Genomic DNA, 14,037 nt, shown 5'->3' on the forward strand with positions numbered 1-14,037 from the left:
CTGTTCCCTGAACAAGGCAGTTTAACCCACTGTTCCCTGAACAAGGCAGTTTAACCCACTGTTCCCCTGAACAAGGCAGTTTAACCCACTGTTCCCTGAACAAGGCAGTTTAACCCACTGTTCCCTGAACAAGGCAGTTTAACCCACTGTTCCCCTGAACAAGGCAGTTTAACCCACTGTTCCCCTGAACAAGGCAGTTTAACCCACTGTTCCCTGAACAAGGCAGTTTAACCCACTGTTCCCTGAACAAGGCAGTTTAACCCACTGTTCCCCTGAACAAGGCAGTTTAACCCACTGTTCCCCTGAACAAGGCAGTTTAACCCACTGTTCCCCTGAACAAGGCAGTTTAACCCACTGTTCCCCTGAACAAGGCAGTTAAACCCACTGTTCCCCTGAACAAGGCAGTTTAACCCACTGTTCCCCTGAACAAGGCAGTTTAACCCACTGTTCCCCTGAACAAGGCAGTTTAACCCACTGTTCCCCTGAACAAGGCAGTTTAACCCACTGTTCCCTGAACAAGGCAGTTTAACCCACTGTTCCCCTGAACAAGGCAGTTTAACCCACTGTTCCCCTGAACAAGGCAGTTTAACCCACTGTTCCCCTGAACAAGGCAGTTTAACCCACTGTTCCCCTGAACAAGGCAGTTTAACCCACTGTTCCCCTGAACAAGGCAGTTTAACCCACTGTTCCCCTGAACAAGGCAGTTTAACCCACTGTTCCCCTGAACAAGGCAGTTTAACCCACTGTTCCCCTGAACAAGGCAGTTTAACCCACTGTTCCCTGAACAAGGCAGTTTAACCCACTGTTCCCCGGAAGGCCGTCATTGAAAGCAAGAATTTGTTTTTAACTAACTTGCCTTGTTAAATAAAGGTTACATTTTAAAAAATCTGTACGCCTATGTAGATGTTCCATTAAAAATCAGCCCGTTTCCAGCTACAATAGTCATTTACAACCATAACAATGTCTTCACTGTATTTCTGATCAATTTGATGTTATTTTAATGGACAAAAAAAAAAAAAGCTTTTCTTTCAACAACATTTCTAAGTATGTAACGGTATCTGTCGTCTGAAGAGGAGGAACCATCAGACCAAAGCGCCTCTAGTTCCTCCTTCCGGTGGCGATATTCCCCAGCCAGGGTCCCTGTCCGTCCAATATCTCCTCCCATATCCAGGAGTCCTGAACCCTCTGCTCCTCGTTACCACGCTGCTTGGTCTGTTGGTGGTGGGTAGCTCTGTTAACGGTATCCGTCCTCTGAAGAAGAGGAATCATCGGACCAAAGAGCAGCGTGGTAAGTGTTCATGCTTGTTTTATTAAAACAGAACACGATAACAAAATAACCGAAACAGTCCTGAAAGGTGCAAAACACTAAACAGAAATGAACTACCCACAAAAACCCTGTGGGGAAAAAGCTACCTAAGTATGGTTCCCAATCAGAGACAACGCTAGACAGCTGTCCTTTGATTGAGAACCAAACCCGGCCAAAACATAGAAATACAAAAACATAGAAAAAGGAACATAGAATGCCCACCCCAAATCACACCTAGACCAAACCAAAATAGAGACATAAAAAAGCTGTCACGCCCTGGCCTTAGTTATCTTCGTTTTCTTTATTATCTTGGTTAGGCTAGGGTGTGACATGGGGGATTTATGTGTTTTGGCTTGTCTAGGGGTTTTTGTAGATTTATGAGGTTGTGTTCAGTGTAGTTGTCTAGGTAAGTCTATGGTTGCCTAGATTGGTTCTCAATCAGAGGCAGGTGTTTATCGTTGTCTCTGATTGGGAACCATATTTAGGCAGCCATGTTCTTTGGGCATTTTGTGGGTGATTGTTTCCTGTCTTTGTGTTTACTGCACAAGATAGGGTTGTTTTTGTTTTCGCGTTTCTTGTTTTCATGTTTGAGTTTTCCGATTAAAACCACGGACACTTACCACGCTGCGTATTGGTCCGATCCCTGTTTCACCTCTTCAGAAGAAGAGGAGGAAGAAACCCGTGACAAAAGCTCTAAGGTCAGGGTGTGACAAAGTGACTCCACACTTCTTTTTTTAACGGTGTTGTAGATGTAATTAAACTCTAAATATGTGCTATTCTGTTCTTTTGAAAATATATGTTATTAGTCGTGTGACGTTTCTTAGGACCTGCCCAAAACCAATGAATAATTATATATATATATATTTTTTTTTACTTGATTGTGTATATTTTCAATAGATTTATTCAAATAGACGCCCACCCACATCTGCACACCACCTCTCGTCCCTGGCATGCCAGAGCTATAAAACATTGTACGCAAGAATGTGCTAAAACTAGGACGTTCATAGAAACAAGACAGTAACAAGATGGGAGACTGGGACTTCTAAGTATTTCCCTACATCTTTCTGAAGCTTTTCTGAATTTCTGAAACATTGTACGCAAGAATGTGCTAAAACTAGGACGTTCAGATAAACTTTAAAACTTTATTTAAAAACAAAATTTTTACAGACAAAAAAATACCATGAATCCTATGTGAAAGTAACAAGACATAGACTGGGACTTCTAAGTATTTTTCCCTACATCTTTCTGAACCTTTTCTGTATTTCAATCAATGAGGATTGAATGAAGAGAGAGATGATGTGAGGGTGTGAATGGAAATGCAGCATTCCACTGTAGCAGCCTGCTAATAGTCAAAGGGGGTTTCACCTGTCATCGTCTCGCAGTCAAAACAATCTATATGTAGAATCTCTCTGTGTAGTGGAGACGTTTACTACAGAAGTTTTTTTTTTTTAATCACTACCGTTTAGCCCCTTTCTTACACCTTTACCTTTTCTTTTACCGAAGCAGAGAGCAGAGAGATCACAGAGTAGAATGAGAGAAGAGAGAGAGAAAATAAATATGGAGCGAGAGAGAGAGGGATAGAAAAGAGAGATAGGGCAGAGAGAGAGAGCAGATAGAGAGCAGAGAGAGAGCAAATAGAGAGTGAGAGAGAGAGCAAATAGAGAGTGAGAGAGAGAGCAGAGAGAGAGAGAGAGAGAGAGAACAAATAGAGAGTGAGAGAGAGAGAGAGAGAGAGAGAGAGAGAGAGAGAGAGAGAGCAGAGTGGAAGCGAAGCCGCCCACCAGGGGGTTGAGAAGCATTGTAAATCCTCTTTGGCTATGTCAGTGGTCTGCAGGGAAGTTAATAATTGATGTGAATGGTATTAGTTTATGCTATTAACACTACAGAGCGATCGGTTTAACTGGCAACCACTGAGGAATGCCAAACAGCTCAGTGGAAGCTTTTCTCCCCCTTTTCAACTAACCAATCAATAAACGGGAAATAAAACAACGATCCTAGCCTGGCAGGGAGGTCTCTCCACACACACCATGATGCTAGCTATTAGACTAACACACCATGATGCTAGCTGTTAGACTAACACACCATGATGCTAGATGTTAGACTAACATACCATGATGCTAGATGTTAGACTAACATACCATGATGCTAGATGTTAGACTAACACACCATGATGCTAGATGTTAGACTAACACACCATGATGCTAGCTGTTAGACTAACATACCGTGATGCTAGATGTTAGACTAACACACCATGATGCTAGATGTTAGACTAACATACCATGATGCTAGATGTTAGACTAACATACCATGATGCTAGCTGTTAGACTAACACACCATGATGCTAGCTGTTAGACTAACACACCATGATACTTGATGTTAGACTAACACACCATGATGCTAGCTGTTGACACACCATGATGCTAGCTGTTAGACTAACACACCATGATGCTAGCTGTTAGACTAACACACCATGATGCTAGCTATTAGACTAACACACCATGATGCTAGCTATTAGACTAACACACCATGATGCTGCTGTTAGACTAACACACCATGATGCTAGCTGTTAGGCTAACACACCATGATGCTAGCTGTTAGGCTAACACACCATGATGCTAGATGTTAGACTAACACACCATGATGCTAGCTGTTAGACTAACACACCATGATGCTAGCTGTTAGACTAACATACCGTGATGCTAGCTGTTAGGCTAACACACCATGATGCTAGCTGTTAGGCTAACACACCATGATGCTAGATGTTAGACTAACATACCGTGATGCTAGATGTTAGGCTAACACACCATGATGCTAGCTGTTAGACTAACACACCATGATGCTAGATGTTAGACTAACACACCATGATGCTAGCTGTTAGACTAACACACCATGATGCTAGCTGTTGGGCTAAACACCATGATGCTAGCTATTAGACTAACACACCATGATGTTGTGTATAATGTTGTTGTGGTGAGATGATGTTGTGTATAATGTTGTTGTGGTGAGATGATGTTGTGTATAATGTTGTTGTGGTGAGATGATGGTGTGTATAATGTTGTTGTGGTGAGATGATGGTGTGTATAATGTTGTTGTGGTGAGATGATGGTGTGTATAGTCATTAGGCTGAATGGGTGGTTGTGGTGAGATGATGGTGTATATAGTCATTAGGCTGAATGGGTGGTTGTGGTGAGATGATGGTGTGTATAATGTTGTTGTGGTGAGATGATGGTGTGTATAGTCATTAGGCTGAATGGGTGGTTGTGGTGAGATGATGGTGTATATAGTCATTAGGCTGAATGGGTGGTTGTGGTCAGATGATGGTGTATATAGTCATTAGGCTGAATGGGTGGTTGTGGTCAGATGATGTGCCATCTCCATGTGTCAAGCTGCACTGAATATAAAGAAAGCACACTGGCTTCTTGCTGTTTTGCAAATAAAAACACAACAATGTCTAGTCACCAGGGAAAACACAACGATGGCTGGTCACCAGGGAAAACACAACGATGGCTGGTCACCAGGGAAAACACAACGATGGCTGGTCACCAGGGAAAACACAACGATGGCTGGTCACCAGGGAAAACACAACGATGGCTGGTCACCAGGAAAACACAACGATGGCTGGTCACCAGGAAAACACAACGATGGCTGGTCACCAGGGAAAACACAACGATGGCTGGTCACCAGGGAAAACACAACGATGGCTGGTCACCAGGGAAAACACAACGATGGCTGGTCACCAGGAAAACACAACGATGGCTGGTCACCAGGGAAAACACAACGATGGCTGGTCACCAGGAAAACACAACGATGGCTGGTCACCATGGCTGGGGAAAACACAACGATGGCTGGTCACCAGAGAAAACACAACGATGGCTGGTCACCAGGGAAAACACAACGATGGCTGGTCACCAGGAAAACACAACGATGGCTGGTCACCAGGGAAAACACAACGATGGCTGGTCACCAGGGAAAACACAACGATGGCTGGTCACCAGGGAAAACACAACGATGGCTGGTCACCAGGGAAAACACAACGATGGCTGGTCACCAGGGAAAACACAACGATGGCTGGTCACCAGGAAAACACAACGATGGCTGGTCACCAGGGAAAACACAACGATGGCTGGTCACCAGGAAAACACAACGATGGCTGGTCACCAGGAAAACACAACGATGGCTGGTCACCAGGAAAACACAACGATGGCTGGTCACCAGGGAAAACACAACGATGGCTGGTCACCAGGGAAAACACAACGATGGCTGGTCACCATGGGGGAAAACACAACGATGGCTGGTCACCAGAGAAAACACAACGATGGCTGGTCACCAGGGAAAACACAACGATGGCTGGTCACCAGGGAAAACACAACGATGGCTGGTCACCAGGGAAAACACAACGATGGCTGGTCACCAGGGAAAACACAACAATGGCTGGTCACCAGGGAAAACACAACGATGGCTGGTCACCAGGAAAACACAACGATGGCTGGTCACCAGGAAAACACAACGATGGCTGGTCACCAGGGAAAACACAACGATGGCTGGTCACCAGGGAAAACACAACGATGGCTGGTCACAAACACAACGATGGCTGGTCACCAGGGAAAACACAACGATGGCTGGTCACCAGGGAAACACAACGATGGTTGGTTACCAGGGAAAACACAACGATGGCTGGCCTGCCAGCATAACTAGACCAGGTTGACCAGCATAGACCAGCATGAAATGCATGTTGGTTTCTGCTGTTTTTTTAAGCAGGGATGTGTGTGGTTACTAGTACTGGTCTGACCCCGGCCCTCTCCAGGCCACCTCCCCTCCCAACCACGGAGAGGATCGTGGTACAGCGCTCTATTTGGCTGAGGGAGGGAGATCTCCATGGTGACCCCCTAACCTGTGTGTGTGTGTGTGTGTGTGTGTGTGTGTGTGTGTGTGTGTGTGTGTGTGTGTGTGTGTGTGTGTGTGTGTGTGTGTGTGTGTGTGTGTACGTTTGTGTGTGTGGGTGTGTGTGTATGTTTGTGTGTGTGGGTGGGTGGGTGTGTGTATGTCCTGACCCTCTCTCTCTGCGGCTGAGCTGTAATGAGGAGGGTGAGCTGCGCTGGAGAGCCCAACGGCACTCTGGGCCGTGCCCCCGCCGTGACTCTGCACAGTGAGGTTGAGACGTGCTCGTGATAACTAAGAGGAGAGTAGAGAGAGCTATTTCAGTCAGAGAGATGCTACTGAGATGTCTGTCAGGCTGGTGTCTATTTCAGTCAGAGAGAGATGCTACTGAGATGTCTGTCAGGCTGGTGTCTATTTCAGTCAGAGAGATGCTACTGAGATGTCTGTCAGGCTGGTGTCTATTTCAGTCAGAGAGAGATGCTACTGAGATGTCTGTCAGGCTGGTGTCTATTTCAGTCAGAGAGATGCTACTGAGATGTCTGTCAGGCTGGTGTCTATTTCAGTCAGAGAGATGCTACTGAGACGTCTGTCAGGCTGGTGTCTATTTCAGTCAGAGATGCTGCTGAGATGCTACTGAGACGTCTGTCTGTCTGTCTGTCTGTCTGTCTGTCAGGCTGGTGTCTATTTCAGTCAGAGAGATGCTACTGAGACATCTGTCAGGCTGGTGTCTATTTCAGTCAGAGAGATGCTACTGAGACATCTGTCAGGCTGGTGTCTATTTCAGTCAGAGAGATGCTACTGAGACATCTGTCAGGCTGGTGTCTATTTCAGTCAGAGAGATGCTACTGAGACGTCTGTCAGGCTGGTGTCTATTTCAGTCAGAAAGATGCTACTGAGACGTCTGTCAGGCTGGTGTCTATTTCAGTCAGAGAGAGATGCTACTGAGACATCTGTCAGGCTGATGTCTATTTCAGTCAGAGAGATGCTACTGAGACGTCTGTCAGGCTGGTGTCTATTTCAGTCAGAGAGATGCTACTGAGACATCAGTCAGGCTGGTGTCTATTTCAGTCAGAGAGAGATGCTGCTGAGATGCTACTGAGACGTCTGTCTGTCTGTCTGGCTGGCTGGTGTCTATTTCAGTCAGAGAGATGCTACAGAGACATCTGTCAGGCTGGTGTCTATTTCAGTCAGAGAGATGCTACTGAGACATCTGTCTGTCTGTCTGTCTGTCTGTCTGTCTGTCTGTCTGTCTGTCTGTCTGTCAGGCTGGTGTCTATTTCAGTCAGAGAGAGAGATGCTGCTGAGATGCTACTGAGACGTCTGTCTGTCTGTCTGTCTGTCAGGCTGGTGTCTATTTCAGTCAGAGAGATGCTACTGAGACGTCTGTCAGGCTGGTGTCTATTTCAATCAGATATGCTACTGAGACATCTGTGAGGCTGGTGTCTATTTCAGTCAGAGAGATGCTACTGAGACATCTGTCAGGCTGGTGTCTATTTCAGTCAGAGAGATGCTACTGAGACATCTGTCAGGCTGGTGTCTATTTCAGTCAGAGAGATGCTACTGAGACATCTGTCAGGCTGGTGTCTATTTCAGTCAGAGAGATGCTACTGAGACATCTGTCAGGCTGGTGTCTATTTCAGTCAGAGAGATGCTACTGAGACAACTGTCAGGCTGGTGTCTATTTCAGTCAGAGAGATGCTACTGAGACATCTGTCAGGCTGGTGTCTATTTCAGTCAGAGAGATGCTACTGAGACATCTGTCAGGCTGGTGTCTATTTCAGTCAGAGAGATGCTACTGAGACATCTGTCAGGCTGGTGTCTATTTCAGTCAGAGAGAGATGCTGCTGAGATGCTACTGAGACGTCTGTCTGTCTGTCTGTCTGTCAGGCTGGTGTCTATTTCAGTCAGAGAGATGCTACTGAGACATCTGTCAGGCTGGTGTCTATTTCAGTCAGAGATGCTACTGAGACATCTGTCAGGCTGGTGTCTATTTCAGTCAGAGAGATGCTACTGAGACATCTGTCAGGCTGGTGTCTATTTCAGTCAGAGAGAGATGCTGCTGAGATGCTACTGAGACGTCTGTCTGTCTGTCTGTCAGGCTGGTGTCTATTTCAGTCAGAGAGATGCTACTGAGACATCTGTCAGGCTGGTGTCTATTTCAGTCAGAGATGCTACTGAGACATCTGTCAGGCTGGTGTCTATTTCAGTCAGAGAGATGCTACTGAGACATCTGTCTGTCTGTCTGTCTGTCTGTCAGGCTGGTGTCTATTTCAGTCACAGAGAGATGCTGCTGAGATGCTACTGAGACGTCTATCTGTCTGTCTGTCTGTCTGTCAGGCTGATGTCTATTTCAGTCAGAGTGATGCTACTGAGACATCTGTCAGGCTGGTGTCTATTTCAGTCAGAGAGATGCTACTGAGACATCTGTCAGGCTGGTGTCTATTTCAGTCAGAGAGATGCTACTGAGACATCTGTCAGGCTGGTGTCTATTTCAGTCAGAGAGATGCTGCTGAGACATCTGTCAGGCTGGTGTCTATTTCAGTCAGAGAGATGCTACTGAGACATCTGTCAGGCTGGTGTCTATTTCAGTCAGAGAGATGCTACTGAGACATCTGTCAGGCGGGTGTCTATTTCAGTCAGAGAGATGCTACTGAGACATCTGTCAGGCTGGTGTCTATTTCAGTCAGAGAGATGATACTGAGACAACTGTCAGGCTGGTGTCTATTTCAGTCAGAAAGATGCTACTGAGACAACTGTCAGGCTGGTGTCTATTTCAGTCAGAGAGATGCTACTGAGACATCTGTCAGGCTGGTGTCTATTTCAGTCAGAGAGATGCTACTGAGACATCTGTCAGGCTGGTGTCTATTTCAGTCAGAGAGATGCTACTGAGACAACTGTCAGGCTGGTGTCTATTTCAGTCAGAGAGATGCTACTGAGACATCTGTCAGGCTGGTGTCTATTTCAGTCAGAGAGATGCTACTGAGACATCTGTCAGGCTGGTGTCTATTTCAGTCAGAGAGATGCTACTGAGCCATCTGTCAGGCTGGTGTCTATTTCAGTCAGAGAGATGCTACTGAGACATCTGTCAGGCTGGTGTCTATTTCAGTCAGAGAGATGCTACTGAGACATCTGTCAGGCTGGTGTCTATTTCAGTCAGAGAGATGCTACTGAGACGTCTGTCAGGCTGGTGTCTATTTCATTCAGAGAGAGATGCTACTGAGACATCTGTCAGGCTGGTGTCTATTTCAGTCAGAGAGATGCTACTGAGACATCTGTCAGGCTGGTGTCTATTTCAGTCAGAGAGATGCTACTGAGACGTCTGTCAGGCTGGTGTCTATTTCAGTCAGAGAGAGATGCTACTGAGACATCTGTCAGGCTGGTGTCTATTTCAGTCAGAGAGATGCTACTGAGACATCTGTCAGGCTGGTGTCTATTTCAGTCAGAGAGATGCTGCTGAGATGCTACTGAGACGTCTGTCTGTCTGTCTGTCTGTCTGTCAGGCTGGTGTCTATTTCAGTCAGAGAGATGCTACTGAGACATCTGTCAGGCTGGTGTCTATTTCAGTCAGAGAGATGCTACTGAGACATCTGTCAGGCTGGTGTCTATTTCAGTCAGAGAGATGCTACTGAGACGTCTGTCAGGCTGGTGTCTATTTCAGTCAGAGAGATGCTACTGAGACGTCTGTCAGGCTGGTGTCTATTTCAGTCAGAAAGATGCTACTGAGACATCTGTCAGGCTGGTGTCTATTTCAGTCAGAGAGAGATGCTACTGAGACATCTGTCAGGCTGATGTCTATTTCAGTCAGAGAGATGCTACTGAGACATCAGTCAGGCTGGTGTCTATTTCAGTCAGAGAGATGCTACTGAGACAACTGTCAGGCTGGTGTCTATTTCAATCAGAGATGCTACTGAGACATCTGTGAGGCTGGTGTCTATTTCAGTCAGAGAGATGCTACTGAGACATCTGTCAGGCTGGTGTCTATTTCAGTCAGAGAGATGCTACTGAGACATCTGTCAGGCTGGTGTCTATTTCAGTCAGAGAGATGCTACTGAGACATCTGTCAGGCTGGTGTCTATTTCAGTCAGAGAGATGCTACTGAGACATCTGTCAGGCTGGTGTCTATTTCAGTCAGAGAGATGCTAATGAGACAACTGTCAGGCTGGTGTCTATTTCAGTCAGAGAGATGCTACTGAGACATCTGTCAGGCTGGTGTCTATTTCAGTCAGAGAGATGCTACTGAGACATCTGTCAGGCTGGTGTCTATTTCAGTCAGAGAGATGCTACTGAGACATCTGTCAGGCTGGTGTCTATTTCAGTCAGAGAGAGATGCTGCTGAGATGCTACTGAGACGTCTGTCTGTCTGTCTGTCTGTCAGGCTGGTGTCTATTTCAGTCAGAGAGATGCTACTGAGACATCTGTCAGGCTGGTGTCTATTTCAGTCAGAGATGCTACTGAGACATCTGTCAGGCTGGTGTCTATTTCAGTCAGAGAGATGCTACTGAGACATCTGTCAGGCTGGTGTCTATTTCAGTCAGAGAGAGATGCTGCTGAGATGCTACTGAGACGTCTGTCTGTCTGTCTGTCAGGCTGGTGTCTATTTCAGTCAGAGAGATGCTACTGAGACATCTGTCAGGCTGGTGTCTATTTCAGTCAGAGATGCTACTGAGACATCTGTCAGGCTGGTGTCTATTTCAGTCAGAGAGATGCTACTGAGACATCTGTCTGTCTGTCTGTCTGTCTGTCAGGCTGGTGTCTATTTCAGTCACAGAGAGATGCTGCTGAGATGCTACTGAGACATCTATCTGTCTGTCTGTCTGTCTGTCAGGCTGATGTCTATTTCAGTCAGAGTGATGCTACTGAGACATCTGTCAGGCTGGTGTCTATTTCAGTCAGAGAGATGCTACTGAGACATCTGTCAGGCTGGTGTCTATTTCAGTCAGAGAGATGCTACTGAGACATCTGTCAGGCTGGTGTCTATTTCAGTCAGAGAGATGCTGCTGAGACATCTGTCAGGCTGGTGTCTATTTCAGTCAGAGAGATGCTACTGAGACATCTGTCAGGCTGGTGTCTATTTCAGTCAGAGAGATGCTACTGAGACATCTGTCAGGCGGGTGTCTATTTCAGTCAGAGAGATGCTACTGAGACATCTGTCAGGCTGGTGTCTATTTCAGTCAGAGAGATGATACTGAGACAACTGTCAGGCTGGTGTCTATTTCAGTCAGAAAGATGCTACTGAGACAACTGTCAGGCTGGTGTCTATTTCAGTCAGAGAGATGCTACTGAGACATCTGTCAGGCTGGTGTCTATTTCAGTCAGAGAGATGCTACTGAGACATCTGTCAGGCTGGTGTCTATTTCAGTCAGTGAGATGCTACTGAGACAACTGTCAGGCTGGTGTCTATTTCAGTCAGAGAGATGCTACTGAGACATCTGTCAGGCTGGTGTCTATTTCAGTCAGAGAGATGCTACTGAGACATCTGTCAGGCTGGTGTCTATTTCAGTCAGAGAGATGCTACTGAGCCATCTGTCAGGCTGGTGTCTATTTCAGTCAGAGAGATGCTACTGAGACATCTGTCAGGCTGGTGTCTATTTCAGTCAGAGAGATGCTACTGAGACATCTGTCAGGCTGGTGTCTATTTCAGTCAGAGAGATGCTACTGAGACGTCTGTCAGGCTGGTGTCTATTTCAGTCAGAGAGAGATGCTACTGAGACATCTGTCAGGCTGGTGTCTATTTCAGTCAGAGAGATGCTACTGAGACATCTGTCAGGCTGGTGTCTATTTCAGTCAGAGAGAGATGCTGCTGAGATGCTACTGAGACGTCTGTCTGTCTGTCTGTCTGTCTGTCTGTCAGGCTGGTGTCTATTTCAGTCAGAGAGATGCTACTGAGACATCTGTCAGGCTGGTGTCTATTTCAGTCAGAGAGATGCTACTGAGACATCTGTCAGGCTGGTGTCTATTTCAGTCAGAGAGATGCTACTGAGACGTCTGTCAGGCTGGTGTCTATTTCAGTCAGAGAGATGCTACTGAGACGTCTGTCAGGCTGGTGTCTATTTCAGTCAGAAAGATGCTACTGAGACATCTGTCAGGCTGGTGTCTATTTCAGTCAGAGAGAGATGCTACTGAGACATCTGTCAGGCTGATGTCTATTTCAGTCAGAGAGATGCTACTGAGACATCAGTCAGGCTGGTGTCTATTTCAGTCAGAGACAGATGCTGCTGAGATGCTACTGAGACGTCTGTCTGTCTGGTTGGCTGGCTGGTGTCTATTTCAGTCAGAGAGATGCTACTGAGACATCTGTCAGGCTGGTGTCTATTTCAGTCAGAGAGATGCTACTGAAATGTCTGTCAGGCTGGTGTCTATTTCAGTCAGAGAGATGCTACTAAGACATCTGTCAGGCTGGTGTCTATTTCAGTCAGAGAGATGCTACTGAGACGTCTGTCAGGCTGGTGTCTATTTCAGTCAGAGAGATGCTACTGAGACGTCTGTCAGGCTGGTGTCTATTTCAGTCAGAGAGGTGCTACTGAGACATCTGTCAGGCTGGTGTCTATTTCAGTCAGAGAGATGCTACTGAGATGCTACTGAGACATCTGTCTGTCTGTCAGGCTGTTGTCTATTTCAGTCAGAGAGAGATGCTGCTGAGATGCTACTGAGATGCTACTGAGACATCTGTCAGGCTGGTGTCTATTTCAGTCAGAGAGATGCTACTGAGACATCTGTCTGTCTGTCAGGCTGGTGTCTATTTCAGTCACAGAGAGATGCTGCTGAGATGCTACTGAGACGTCTATCTGTCTGTCTGTCAGGCTGATGTCTATTTCAGTCAGAGTGATGCTACTGAGACATCTGTCAGGCTGGTGTCTATTTCAGTCAGAGAGATGCTACTGAGACATCTGTCAGGCTGGTGTCTATTTCAGTCAGAGAGATGCTACTGAGACATCTGTCAGGCTGGTGTCTATTTCAGTCAGAGAGATGCTGCTGAGACATCTGTCAGGCTGGTGTCTATTTCAGTCAGAGAGATGCTACTGAGACATCTGTCAGGCTGGTGTCTATTTCAGTCAGAGAGATGCTACTGAGACATCTGTCAGGCGGGTGTCTATTTCAGTCAGAGAGATGCTACTGAGACATCTGTCAGGCTGGTGTCTATTTCAGTCAGAGAGATGATACTGAGACAACTGTCAGGCTGGTGTCTATTTCAGTCAGAAAGATGCTACTGAGACAACTGTCAGGCTGGTGTCTATTTCAGTCAGAGAGATGCTACTGAGACATCTGTCAGGCTGGTGTCTATTTCAGTCAGAGAGATGCTACTGAGACATCTGTCAGGCTGGTGTCTATTTCAGTCAGAGAGATGCTACTGAGACAACTGTCAGGCTGGTGTCTATTTCAGTCAGAGAGATGCTACTGAGACATCTGTCAGGCTGGTGTCTATTTCAGTCAGAGAGATGCTACTGAGACATCTGTCAGGCTGGTGTCTATTTCAGTCAGAGAGATGCTACTGAGCCATCTGTCAGGCTGGTGTCTATTTCAGTCAGAGAGATGCTACTGAGACATCTGTCAGGCTGGTGTCTATTTCAGTCAGAGAGATGCTACTGAGACATCTGTCAGGCTGGTGTCTATTTCAGTCAGAGAGATGCTACTGAGACGTCTGTCAGGCTGGTGTCTATTTCATTCAGAGAGAGATGCTACTGAGACATCTGTCAGGCTGGTGTCTATTTCAGTCAGAGAGATGCTACTGAGACATCTGTCAGGCTGGTGTCTATTTCAGTCAGAGAGATGCTACTGAGACGTCTGTCAGGCTGGTGTCTATTTCAGTCAGAGAGAGATGCTACTGAGACATCTGTCAGGCTGGTGTCTATTTC

This window comes from Oncorhynchus tshawytscha, unplaced genomic scaffold (assembly GCF_018296145.1).
Source record: "Oncorhynchus tshawytscha isolate Ot180627B unplaced genomic scaffold, Otsh_v2.0 Un_contig_2690_pilon_pilon, whole genome shotgun sequence".
NCBI lineage: Eukaryota > Metazoa > Chordata > Actinopteri > Salmoniformes > Salmonidae > Oncorhynchus > Oncorhynchus tshawytscha.